The following is a 13,821-nucleotide window of genomic DNA, read 5'->3' as shown; positions in this document are numbered from 1 at the left end:
AAAGAAGTTGAAGTGTCTTCTTAGCTTCTGGTGGTTTGCCAGCCAGCTCTGGCATTCCTTGACTTGTAGATGCATACCAATCTCTGCTTCAGATGTCACAAGGCATTTCCCCATGTGCCTCCATCATCCTATGGCTTATAAGGACACCAGTCATATCCAAGGGAATTCTTTCTAAAGGACTGGTTGTTGCTTTACATCCCATATGAGATGAAGCATCATAACTTGCTCCACCCAGTTGACCAGCCTGGGCAGGGCTATTGTTTTCTATTCTGGGAAAAACCTGGGCTGGGGCTTTTACTTGTCTCTAAAACAATTCATTTTTTCCCTTAAAGCCCCTGTTTTTTAGGTCTGAAGAACCAGTACTATCACAAGCTAAATGCAGAAAACAACAGATCTGGATTAAGAGAAAAACCTAACCGAGCATAACCCCCTGAGTTCTATCAAAAATATCAGAAGTTATGTATTGATTTTCTTAAAGAAAAAATATGAATTGAAAAAGAAAAGCTGGCCCATTATATGATAGCTACAGTTGAATTCAGTAAGCATTTGCTGGACAAATACTATATTTCAGGCAGGAAGGATGCAAGAAAAATAAAACATTCTGATGTCAAGGAGCGCCTGGTGGTGACAGAAGTAGTACCACAGGCAAGGCCACAGGACACCAGGGGACAATGTCAGGAAGTCACATTCCTTCAAACCCAAGCTCTTCTTTCCCCTAAACTTCAGATCACATCTGTATCACTCTAAGATAACTACAAAATTTCAGTTGTCAGCTAGTAACAACACCAATTTTAGATCAGGTGTAAAATAATCAGATAAACACACAGATACATCTGTGTGAGTATATATGTATAATACACATCAGATCAGATCAGTCACTCAGTCGTGTCTTACTCTTTGCAACCCCATGAAGCGCAGCACGCCAGGCCTCCCTGTCCATCACCAACTCCCAGAGTTCACTCAGACTCACGTCCATTGCGTCAGTGATGCCATCCAGCCATCTCATCCTCTGTCATCCCCTTCTCCTCCTGCCCCCAATCCCTCCCAGCATCAGGGTCTTTTCCAATGAGTCAACTCTTTGCATGAGGTGGCCAAAGTACTGGCGTTTCAGCTTTAGCATCATTCCTTCCAAAGAAATCCCAGGGCTGATCTCCTTCAGAATGGACTGGTTGGATCTCCTTGCAGTCCAAGGGACTCTCAAGAGTCTTCTCCAACACCACAGTTCAAAAGCATCGATTCTTCCGTGCTCAGCCTTCTTCACAGTCCAACTCTCACATCCATACATGACCACAGGAAAAACCATAGCCTTGACTAGACGGACCTTTGTTGGCAAAGTAATGTCTCTGCTTTTGAATATGCTATCTAGGTTGGTCATAACTTTCCTTCCAAGGAGTAAGTGTCTTTTAATTTCATGGCTGCAGTCACCATCTGCAGTGATTTTGGAGCCCAGAAAAATAAAGTCTGCCACTGTTTCCACTGTTTCCCCATCTATTTCCCATGAAGTGATGGGACCGGATGCCATGATCTTCGTTTTCTGAATGTTGAGCTTTAAGCCAACTTTTTCACTCTCCACTTTCACTTTCATCAAGAGGCTTTTGAGTTCCTCTTTACTTTCTGCCATAAGGGTGGTGTCATCTATACAAATACAGTTTGTGTATGCATTAAAAAAAAAACCAAGTGGGCATCAAAAATAAAACCAACTTTATGATACAATAGACCAGTTAGACCTAACTGATATCTATAGGACATTTCACCCCAAAACAATGAATTTCACCTTTTTCTCAAGCACACACAGAACCTTCTCCAGGATAGATCACAGCCTAGGCCATAAATCTAGCCTTGGTAAATTCAAAAAAATTGAAATCATTCCAAGCATCTTTTCTGACCACAATGCAGTAAGATTAGATGTCAATTACAGGAGAAAAACTATTAAAAATTCCAACATATGGAGGTTGAACAACATGCTGCTGAATAACCAACAAATCACAGAAGAAATCAAAAAAGAAATCAAAATATGCATAGAAATGAATGAAAATGAAAACACAACAACCCAAAACCTATGGGACACTGTAAAAGCAGTGCTAAGGGAAAGGTCCATAGCAATACAGGCTTACCTCAAGAAACAAGAAAAAAGTCAAATAACCTAACTCTACACCTAAAGCAACTTGAAAAGGAATAAATTATGAACCCCAAGGTTAGTAGAAGGAAAGAAATCTTAAAAACTAGGGCAGAAATAAATACAAAAGAAACAAAAGACACCATAGCAAAAATCAACAAAACCAAAAGCTGGTTCTTTGAGAGGATAAATTAAATTGACAAACCATTAGCCAGATTCATCAAGAAACAAAGGGAGAAAAATTAAATCAACAGAATTAGAAATGAGAATGGAGAGATCACAACAGACAACATAGAAATACAAAGAATCATAAGAGACTATTATCAGCAACTATATGCAAATAAAATGGACAACTTGGAAGAAATGGACAAATTCTTAGGAAAATACACCTTTCCAAAATTGAACCAGGAGAAAATAGAAAATCTTAACAGACCCATCACAGGCACAGAAATTGAAACTGTAATCAGAAATCTTCCAATAAACAAAAGCCCAGGACCAGACTGCTTCACAGCTGAATTCTACCAAAAATGTCAAGAAGAACTACACCTATACTACTCAAACTCTTCCAGAAAATTGCAGAGGAAAGTAAACTTCTAAACTCATTCTATGAGGCCACCATCACCCTAATACCAAAACCTGACAAAGATGCCACACACACAAAAAAACTACAGGCCAATATCACTGAGGAACATAGATGCAAAAATCCTTAACAAAATTCTAGCAAACAGAATCCAACAACATATTAAAAAGATCATACATCATGACCAAGTGGGCTTTATCCCAGGGGCGCAAGGATTCTTCAATATCTGCAAATCAATCAATGTAATACACCACATTAACAAATTGAAAAATAAAAACCATATGATTATCTCAATAGATGCAGAGAAAGCCTTTGACAAAATTCAACATTCATTTATGATAAAAACCCTCCAGAAAGCAGGAATAGAAGGAACATACCTCAACATAATAAAAGCTATACATGACAAACCCTCAGCAAACATTATCCTCAATGGTGAAAAATTGAAAGCATTTCCTCTAAAGTCAGGAACAAGACAAGGGTGCCCACTCTCACCACTACTATTCAACATAGTTTTGGAAATTTGGCCACAGCAATCAGAGCAGAAAAAGAAATAAAAGGAATCCAGATTGGAAAAGAAGTAAAACTCTCACTGTTTACAGATGACATGATCCTCTACATAGAAAACCCTAAAGATTCCACCAGAAAATTACTAGAGCTAATCAATGAGTATAGTAAAGTTGCATGGTATAAAATTAATACACAGAAATCCCTTGCATTGCTATACACTAACAATGAGAAAACAGAAAGAGAAATTAAGGAAACAATTCTATTCACCATTGCAATGAAAAGAATAAAATACTTAGGAATATATCTACCTAAAGAAACAAAAGACCTATATATAGAAAACTATAAAACACTAGTGGAAGAAATCAGAGGACACAAATAGATGGAGAAATATACTGTGTTAATGGATCAGAAGAACCAACATAGTGAAAATGACTATACTACCCAAAGCAATCTATAGATTCAATGCAATCCCTTTCAAGCTACCAATGGTATTTTTCAGAGAACCAGAACAAATAATTTCACAATTTGTATGGAAATACAAAAAAAACCCTCGAATAACCAAAGCAATCTTGAGAAAGAAGAATGGAACTGGAGGAATCAACCTGCCTGATCTCAGGCTCTACTACAAAGCCACAGTTATCAAGACAGTATGGTACTGGCACAAAGATAGAAATATAGATCAATGGAACAAAATAGAAAGCCCAGAGATAAACCCACACACCTATGGATACCTTATCTTTGACAGAGGAGGCAAGAATATACAATGGGGAAAAGATAATCTCTTTAACAAGTGGTGCTGGGAAAACTGGTCAACCACTTGTAAAAGAATGAAACTAGAACACTTTTTAACACCATACACAAAAATAAACTCAAAATGGATTAAAGATCTAAACATAAGACCAGAAACTATTAAACTCCTAGAGGAAAACATAGACAAAACACTCTCTGACATAAATCACAGCAGGATCCTCTATGATCCACCTCTCAGAATATTGGAAATAAAAGCAAAAATAAACAAATGGGACCTAATTAAACTTAAAAGCTTCTGCACAACAAAGGAAACTATAAGCAAGGTGAAAAGACAGCCTTCAGAATGGGAGAAAATAATAGCAAATGAAGCAACTGACAAAGAATTAATCTCAAAAATATACAAGAAACTCCTGCAGCTCAATTCCAGAAAAATAAAAGACCCAATCAAAAAGTGGGCCAAAGAACTAAATAGACATTTCTCCAAAGAAGACATATAGATGGCTAACAAACACATGAAAAGGTGCTTAACATCACTCATTATCAGAGAAATGCAAATCAAAACCGCAATGAGGTACCATTACCCACCAGTCAGAATGGCTGCTATCCAAAAGTCTACAAGCAATAAATGCTGGAGAGGGTGTGGAGAAAAGGGAACCCTCTTACACTGTTGGTGGGAATGCAAACTAGTACAGCCACTATGGAGAACAGTGTGGAGATTCCTTAAAAAACTAGAAATAGAACTGCCTTATGACCTAGCAATCTCACTGCTGGGCATACACACTGAGGAAACCAAAATTGAAAGAGACACATGTACCCCAAAGTTCATTGCAGCACTGTTTATAATAGCCAGGACATGGAAGCAACCTAGATGTCCATCAGCAGATGAATGGATAAGAAAGCTATGGTACCTATACACAATGGAGTATTACTCAGCCATTAAAAAAATACATTTGAATCAGTCCTAATGAGGTGGATGAAACTGGAACCTATTATACAGAGTGAAGTAAGCCATAAAGAAAAACACCAATACAGTATACTAATGCATATATATGGAATTTATAAAGATGGTAACGATAACCCTGTATGCAAGACAGCAAAAGAGACACAGATGTATTGAACAGTCTTTTGGACTCTGTGGGAGAGGGCGAGGGTGGGATGATATGGGAGAATGGCATTGAAACATGTAAATTATCACATGTGAAACAGATCGCCAGTCCAGGTTTGATTCATGATACAGGGTGCTTGGGGCTGGTGCACTGGGATGACCCAGAGGGATGGGATGGGGAGGGAGGTGGGAGGGGGGTTCAGGATGGGGAACATTTGTACACCCATGACAGATTCAAGTCAATGTATGGCAAAACCAATACAATATTGTAAAGTAAAATAAATTAATTAATTAATTTTAAAAACAGAGAGAGGAAAAAAACCTTTATCACAGTCATCCCATGCCCCAATCTAAGTTGAGATCAGCTGAGAATGTCAAATAGCACAGAAAAGTCACATCGAGAAAGCAAAGGCATTTTATCCTTAGTGAGGATAAGAAAAAAAAAAAAATAGTCATGTTTGAGTGCTTATCATGTGCCAAGCATTTCATTTATGTTTCACATCATTCTTTTATTTAATCCATGTATTTGGATTATCTCATATAATCCTTACCTTGACTCTGAGAAGAAGGTCCATAATTTCCTCTTTTTTACCAGTGAGCAAGCCAGGGGTTGACAAGCAATTGACTCAATAAATGGCAGAACAAGGATTCAAACCTAGGTCTCTTGCATTCCAAATATAATCTAGGGTAAGGTTCTAGAATGAGCCCCAAGGTCCAGGCTGGGCTCCAAGTAACCAAATCAGCAGTTTTACATTAATTCTAATGGAGGAGAGAAACCATACAAGGAGACCAAAGTAGCTGTATCCAGGGGCGAGGGTGAGGCTGTCAATAGGAAATCAGGCTGCAGCTTGGAGGCCAAGGGTTCTGAAACCTTGGGGGAGGAGGGGAATCGAAGCTGAGCCTGGGGAAGGGTTGGACACATGATCTGTGAGTGAAACAGGGGTATTTGGGCTTCTAATCAGTCATTGGTGGGCCTGCCTGCCTAAAGGACAGTGAAGGTCTGGAAAAGACCCAGAAGACTCAACAAATTCTCACTGGGTCTTCCAAGCAGCTGGCACCTCCCTGGCACATATCCCTCTGCAGCAAATAGAAGCACTTACCCAAGAAAGAGCCAAAGCAGGCCCCACGCAGGCAGCTGCCAGGAGTCCCATGCAGAGTCAGGCAGAGCTGGGTCTGTGACAGCTCTCAGATACAACACAGGTAGCTGCCTGGGGCGCTCCCTCGGAGAGGCCAAGCACAGTCCAAATAATGGACCACAGGCTTCAGTGGTCCTCCTGACCAAGCCTTTTTAGGTCACAGACGATGCTGTGTTTATACTCCCAGGGACGGAACATCCTTTGCTCATAGCCCGTGCCCCACCCCCACCCACCACCTCCCTTCCTCTGGCAAATGGCTGGACTCTTAGCAAGCTGTGCAGATGTGTCGTGAATCACTGTCAGTTCAAGTACACAGTATTCCCTGACTTTAACCCCCATCTGCTTGCCCCACATACCTCCCACTCTAAGTGCGGATGGAAGCCGACTCCACAAAGCAGGAGTTCCCTACTCAGCCACAGTCAGCCACAGCAGGCAAGGCAGCCACCAAACTGGCTGACCAAGACCCCGGATGCAGAGCCAGTGCCAGTTTTGCCCTAGAAGCTTGAGATCCCCACAGCCTTGTGAGCAAGCGTGGATCACGTCTATCACAACGATGAGGAAACAGGCTCAGGGAGGCTGATCTGCACAAATGCTGATGTGAATAAAAGAGCTGAGATTCAAAACTGAATATGTTCTTTCTCATAGACAACATCTCAAATCAATTATTTTTATTAGCAGTCATAATAGCAGCAGCTTGGGGGCTACACTCTGTGTTAAGTGCTTCATATGTATTAAGTTATTTAATCCTTCCCAAAAGCGCTGAATAAGATAAGGATTGTGATCTGTTTAGAGATAAGACTCTTGGGCACAGAGAGCTCAGCAGGCAGGAGAGGATGAGGAAGAATGCAGTGAGCCACCCACCCCCTGCAGTCCTCATTTCCTTGACTCCTCTCCTGCCAGAGGCTACTCAGTGAATCTGGGTAGACTGAGACTCATGTGACTTCAAGTCCTTAGGTCCTCCACAGACCCTTGCTAGGGGTGGAAGGATCCGAGGGGATGGGCAGCCATGGAGTGTCTGAGAGATGTTTTGGTGGTTGAGATATTTGTATGTGCTGGGCTTCCCTGGTGGGCTCAGCCGTAAAGAATCCACCTATCAATGCAGTTTGATCCCTAGGTTGGGAAGATCCCCTGGAGAAAGAAATGACAACCCACTCCAGTATTCTTGCCTGGGAAATCCTATGGACAGAGGAGTCTGGTAGGCTATAGTCCATGGGGTCGCAAAAGAGAGTTGAACACAGCTGAACAACTAAAACAACAACAAATAATATGCATGTATATATAGATATGTATGTCTATATATACATATCAGCCTCATAAAATTGCTCCCTGAGGAAAGCAGAGAAAGAAAAGGTGGGTTGTGGACATCTGGAGCTAAAGACGCAAAAATGTACATTGGAAAACTTGGAAGTTTCTAAAGACCATGGGCGTGGGCAGGATGAGGCAGAGCAGGATGGTCAAAGGAACAATAAAGACTAGCGCTTCCCTGTGGCCAGCCCTTCATCCTGGATCACAAAGGATCTCCACAGACTCAAATGCATATTTTATTTAGCAGAGACGCAAATATTCTGTGTATAAGGCAAGATGACATAGGGAAAAGGAGCATGGAAACTTGGGAAAGGATATTGAGCAGGTGGGAGTATATGGAGGGTGGTCCCAAGAGGAGCCGGCCATGCCAGAAAGAAGATTGATGGGCTCTGGAATGAATCACGTGAGTGATGGCAGAAGCTACTCAGCGTCAGTCATGTCCAGCCACACTCCTCATGCTCCCTGGAACACGATCCTTCCTTGAGAGGTGTGCAGTATCTCAGTTGGGTGTTTGTCTACTTCATTGGTAATTTCGGCTATCATAGGACAGGAAGGGATGGCTCCCAACAAACTCACTGAACTGCTGTATTCCTGAAGACCTAGAATGGTCCACAGGGGATTGGAGAACAAGCTTCTCTACTCCTCACCCCAAGACCAGCACCAAATTCAGCTTTTATTCATCTTCACTAAGCATCTGCTAGGCCCAATGCTAAATGTGGGTCTAATTTTGAAGACAAGGAAACTTGCTCAGGAAGGGGCATGCCCAGTCACAGAAATCGTAAGTGGCAGAGCCAGGATCCAAACCTTGGACTTCATGGTCCACGTTCTCAACACGCCAGGTTGCCTTCTGGAAACATCAGCCAACTCTGTGCTTCTGTGGCAAACATCATGTTCAATAATTCTGATTACTTTGAATTCAGAAAATGCCTATCAGTTAGATCAAGATCCACAATATAATCTTACCTTTATATCTAGTACTTTCTGAGAGAGAGAGAGAGGAGTGTGTGTGTGTGTGTGTGTATAATACAGTATTTTGAAATAGAGATAGATGATAATGGATAGATGATGGAAGGATAGATGGACTTTAAATTAAGCTTTGGTCTTAGCTCCTCCATCAAGCTTGGTGATCTTGAAAAAAGGTTTTGTTTTTCTGTAAAATGACCCGGTCAAACCCTCTCTCACAGGATTCTTGTAAGAACACAGTCTCTAACAATGCCTGGGGTACTTGTAGACTCTCACTATTCTTCTCTGTCTTAAAACTGCCCTAGAATTGTGTCCAAATTTCACAGCAAGGACCCAACTCAAACATTGTTGAAAACATGCGGAGCACCTGTTTTTGACATCAAGTTGGCTTGAAGGTTTAACAGCCTAGTACCCATAATGTCCCACCCAAGAACCTTTCCTTCAAAACAGGTTCCTGTTACAGAAACAGCCAGGGTTTTCAATATACTCCCTCTCCTCATAAAAATGCCCCAACCAGCTAAAGCCATCCTGCCTAAAATATTTAATTAATACCCTCACAGTGGTCTGGTCCATATTAAAGAATCTTGGGGACCATGTCTTAGGGGCAGTTCTTTGTTCTAAGCAGCTCTATGTGTTACAGATAAAGTACTGGAGCGTGCTTTCTATTAAGAGCAGGGAGGCTGTTCTGCCCACTGCTGCAAACCCCTTTTGTCATCAGAGTGACACATTAAAGCATAATCCAAGTACAACACACAAAAACAGTGGAAATCCACCCACTTAGTAAAAGGAGTCCCGGTAAAACCACAAGAAAGGGCTGGTGATTAGCCGAGGGGATTAAAAACTTGGATGAGCGCAGCCTTTACCTCGGCTCCCCACTGAAGAGGCCACAAACTCATTCTGCTCCCCAAGCAAACAAGAGCCAACCTAGAGGCACTTGCTGTGCTCTGTAGTCCCCTCCCAGCATCTTCTGGGCTTCTCGGCCTTGGGCAGGTAAGAGGAGCCTGGGCTAACAGTCTGCCCTTGTCAGAGGCAGGCCCACCCTCTGCCCACATTTGTCTCCCCAGCCAGAAACTGCAAATGCTTCTTTATACTTTTTGGTGTTAGAGGAGTTGTTGGCCTTGTTGTTATAAAACAGTGTAAGCTCAATTTTGAAAATTTTGGAACAAACAGGAAAATAGAAAATAAAAATTAATCTTAATCCTACCACCTAGAGGTGTGCATGTATGCTCAGTCAGTTGAGTCCGACCCCTTGGACTATAGCCCACCAGGCTCCTCTGTCCGTAGGATATTCCAGGCAAAAACACTGAAGTGGGTTGTCATCTTCTCCAGGGGATCTTCTCCACCCAGGGATCGAACGGGCATCTCCTGCATTGGCAGACAGCTTCTTTACCACTGCGCCACCTGGGAAGCCTCAGGATACATTTCACTTCTTCTCTGTGCACCGTTTCACATGACGATCCCATAGATTTCCACTCCATTTCCTGCCTCTTGTCTTACTGTTCCTCACTGAGCACTTCCCTCTGTCATTTCTTTTTCATCACCAAGGAGGAAACCACTATAGGCTGGCCCACCAAGACTATAACCCATCATTTCCTTGTGATAAACTTGGAGGTTCTTTGAATTTTTCCCTACTGTAATCAGTGCAATGATAGCATCTTGCTACATCAGTCCTGGTCCATTTTTTGGATTATCTCCTTCAGACAGACTCCCCCCAAAAGGGTATGGCTAAATCAAAGACTAGGAATATTTTGAAAGTATTGATGTCTTTTGCTAAATGTATCTCTCAAAATACTGCAACACTGTACTGCTTACATGTGAGAACGTATATCTCACTACACTTTAAAATTATTTTTTAATTACTAAGATATATAGATAGCTACATTTTTTAAAGCAGAAAACCACCAGGAGGCTGTTGTCCTTTTTCATGTATCATAAGAGCACAGTTACCCCCTCTCTGCTGGCCCTTCCATTTACACAAAACGGAGTTCTGGGGCCCCTAAAAGAAGGGTGCACCCCTCCTTCCACCTGAATGAATTGCCAGGGAACACTGAGGGTTTTTGCAACATCCAACATGGTTGAGAGCAGGGATTTAAACTTCGGCCCCTGTACTGCAGCCAAGATCTTCGAAGAGTTTGTTTATTTTTCTCTACTTCTCCCTTTGAAAATCAACAAATTTAATGCATTCGTTTAAAATCCCACAAGTCTGTTCCCTTTCCCAGGAGCAGAATGAGTAATCTAGTTCCCACGTTCTGACAGTCCTGTCTGGGGGCCACAAAAGATGACAGCCCCCAGCCTCCATAGAGCCAGGGGTGGTTCAAATAACTGGATGTTTGCTAACACAATCAAGCAAAAGGACGTCTGCACCAAAGCCTTGGAGATCTTCTCGCACTTAGCTACCCATTATTCCTTCCTACCAGAGTTTCCTCCACCTGATTGTAGCCAGAGCTTGACATTTAACTGAGCTTTGCTATCAGAAGATTCCATTGTTGTCTTCTTAGAGTTGCAAGTGATGCTTTTCTTGGGTAGGCAGAGCCTCTTGGTGTAACCTCACAGTGTTCCAGGTCTTTGCATCTTATTTGAAGTTAACACGGAGACATGGAGGTGGGCGCCCAGCTCAGTGTGTGCTGAGTATTCTAGGCTCTGGGGGTTTGGATAGGGGAGACTTGGGAAGTACTTTGAGCCTTATCATCCCTAACCAACAGTGACTACACAAGATATCCCCAAGCCCACTGAGGGTCTCAGTTAGGTTACATCTCATGATGTGGCTGTAAAGCCATCCCAGGTATGGATCAGTTAGTTTCAGGTTTTATGCCGAGTGACTGTGAGGCTAGCTTCTGTTTGCCCTCTGAAGGCCTGGCTGGGATTTGTTGCTGCCCCTACACAGTCACGACCTGGGTCTACCCACTTAAGGGACAGGCAGGCAGGTTAACTATTTCACTGCTGCATACCAGCTCCATCCCACATCCCCCTCACTCCCAGCCCACAGCCCTAGGCGTCCATTCTGCAAACACTTACCAGGCTCAGGGGAAAGCTGACCATCTGACCTGAGTTCTCCTTTTTTAAAGGAAGAGAAGATATTGAGAACAAGTTCATTGTACTGAACACATTTAAAATTTGTTTTAAAGTTTTAAAAATTACAGAGAAGAATTAAACAAAAAAAAAAACAAAATAAAACAACTCATCAGCCAAATAATCCCTATGGTTATTTTACATAAAACACATCTGTAAGTTTAGGTGTTTTAGAAAGGTACAAAGTTAAAACTGTGAAAAGGCAAAGTCTACTTTACCCATCAGAATAAATATAAAACTCATAATATATTTTTCCTATTTAATTATGCACAGTTTGAATCATACTAAGAGGCAATCCTTACATAAAATGAAACAGCCTTGCACTATTTTCATCATTCTGTTTTATAGAGGAGGCAACTAAGGTGAAGAGAGAAAAAAAAAAAAACTTGCTAAAGTCTCAGAGATACTACGCAACAGAGCAAGGATGTCTGTCTGTCCAGAGTCACGGGACCATACATCCCAGCTCCTTACAGTTCACCTGGGTCATCTGATAACAGACCAGCATTTCTGCTGCCAGATCTAGCATCCACCAACCCATGCCCCTACTCAAGTCTCTTAATGTCTCTCCACTTCATATGCCCTCACTGGGGAACTGATTGGGTATGGGAAATACCATTTTGAGACATGCTTTTTAAAGAGAATGGACTCTACCAAGCAGGGTGATAACCATTTTAGTAGTTACAAAAGAGTTGGTGTAGGTGACTACCTCTTCCTGTTAAGGGCTGTAAGATAATGTCTATTAACATCTTATTAAGATTTAGGTCAAGAGTTGGCAGTAATAGTTGGTTGTGTGTATATGGGGGGGGGGTGTTTGTTTTTATTTTTTGTGTTTTTTTCTTGCCTTACACCCCTTTTGAAACAGGGGGGAAAGGGAGATTAAGCAAATAAAAGTGAAATAGTTAACAATTGTTTGCAGTATCTACAGTGTAGTGAGCACTTTGCTAAGTGTTTTCCATGTATCAGCATATTTAAGCACATACCTCTGAGGTAAAAACTATCATCCCAATATACATATGAGGACATTGAGACTCAGAGAGGTGGTACCATCTATCCAAGGCCACCCAGTGGTAAAACGGTGTTAGGGCTAGTTTGCTAAGGCTCCCGTAACAAAGTTATTTTCTCATAGTCCTGGAGGCTGGAAGTCTGAGATCCAGGTGCTGGCAGGGCTGGTTTTTTCTGAGACCTCTCTCCTTGACTTGTAAAAGGCTGCTTTCTCCCTGGCTCTTCATATGGTTGTCCCTCTGTGTGTTTCTATGTCATCTCTCTTCTTACAAACTCACTAATCATACTGAATTAGGGTTAGTTTTGTTCAGTCATGTCTGACTCTTTGCAACACCATGGACTGTAGCCTACCAGGCTTCGTTATCCATGGGATTTCCCAAGCAAGAATACTGGAGTGGGTAGCCACTCCCTCCTGGGGATCTTCCTGACCTGGGGATTGAACCTGAATCTCTTGCAATGCAAGAAAACTCTTACTATCTGAGCCACCAGGGAAGCCCTATTGAATTAAGGCCCACTCTAATGACCTCATTTTAAATTACCTACCCCTTTTTAAAGACTCTGTATCCAAATATAGTCAGATTCTCAGGTATGGTGTTAGGACTTCAACATATGAACTGGGGAGGGTAGGGGGTGGCAATTTAGTGCATAATAGGTAGCTGAGCCAAGATTCTGATCCAAATCTATGATATTGGAATCTGGTATTGTTTCTGTTGCCTTATGTTGCTTTGGAATTCAGAAAGATTCTTTAACACCTTTGGCCAGTTTCAAACTGATTTAGGGAAGGACAAAATTGACAATATCTGTTGATATTTATCATCACTATAGCTCTTTTAACCATACTGAGCAAAGAAACTCGAGGCCCAAAGCACAGCAATTGATTGGTCTCTACAGTACACAAATGCAAATGATGAGCCTTTATGTAGCCAGATTGTTCATTTTCCCCCAAAGGCTCCACAGATAGAGAAAAACCTGAAGACATCTGCTTAGCCATGGATGGGATTTAGGTGCACATTCTTGGCTGGGATCAAGACATATCCACATCCTGTCCAGGGACGCTCAGGCAGAGTTACCAGCCCAGATCTAGCCATGTGGAGTGCCTACAGGTAGAGCAGGGCATGGCCAGATGGCTGGGTCAGGTGCCTTTGCTTCCCTTCATGAATAATACAGTCATGCCCCTTTACATTCCCTTATGTTCTCATCCCAGATGGACTCACTTGACTATTACCTTTATAATTTTTACCAAGCCTATATTCAACCTATGATATTTTTTTGTGTACAATTCCTCTAC

The 13,821-nt window shown here is 42.0% G+C and overlaps 1 long non-coding RNA gene across 1 annotated transcript in view; it reads right to left on the bottom strand.

Moving 5' to 3' along the window:
* Positions 1-6,442, bottom strand: part of LOC147366833 (uncharacterized) — a 115,598-nt gene extending 109,156 nt beyond the window's left edge. The window contains exon 1 of the long non-coding RNA XR_015169095.1: positions 6,159-6,442. This is a non-coding gene — a long non-coding RNA (uncharacterized LOC147366833). The remainder of the gene's footprint in view (positions 1-6,158) is intronic.
* Between the last annotated feature and the right edge of the window lie 7,379 nt (positions 6,443-13,821).

Source organism: Bos grunniens, chromosome 8, assembly GCF_055505025.1.
Source record: "Bos grunniens cultivar Pamir isolate PY7600 chromosome 8, Bosgru_T2T1.0, whole genome shotgun sequence".
NCBI lineage: Eukaryota > Metazoa > Chordata > Mammalia > Artiodactyla > Bovidae > Bos > Bos grunniens.
This window is presented reverse-complemented; position numbering and strand designations above follow the sequence as displayed.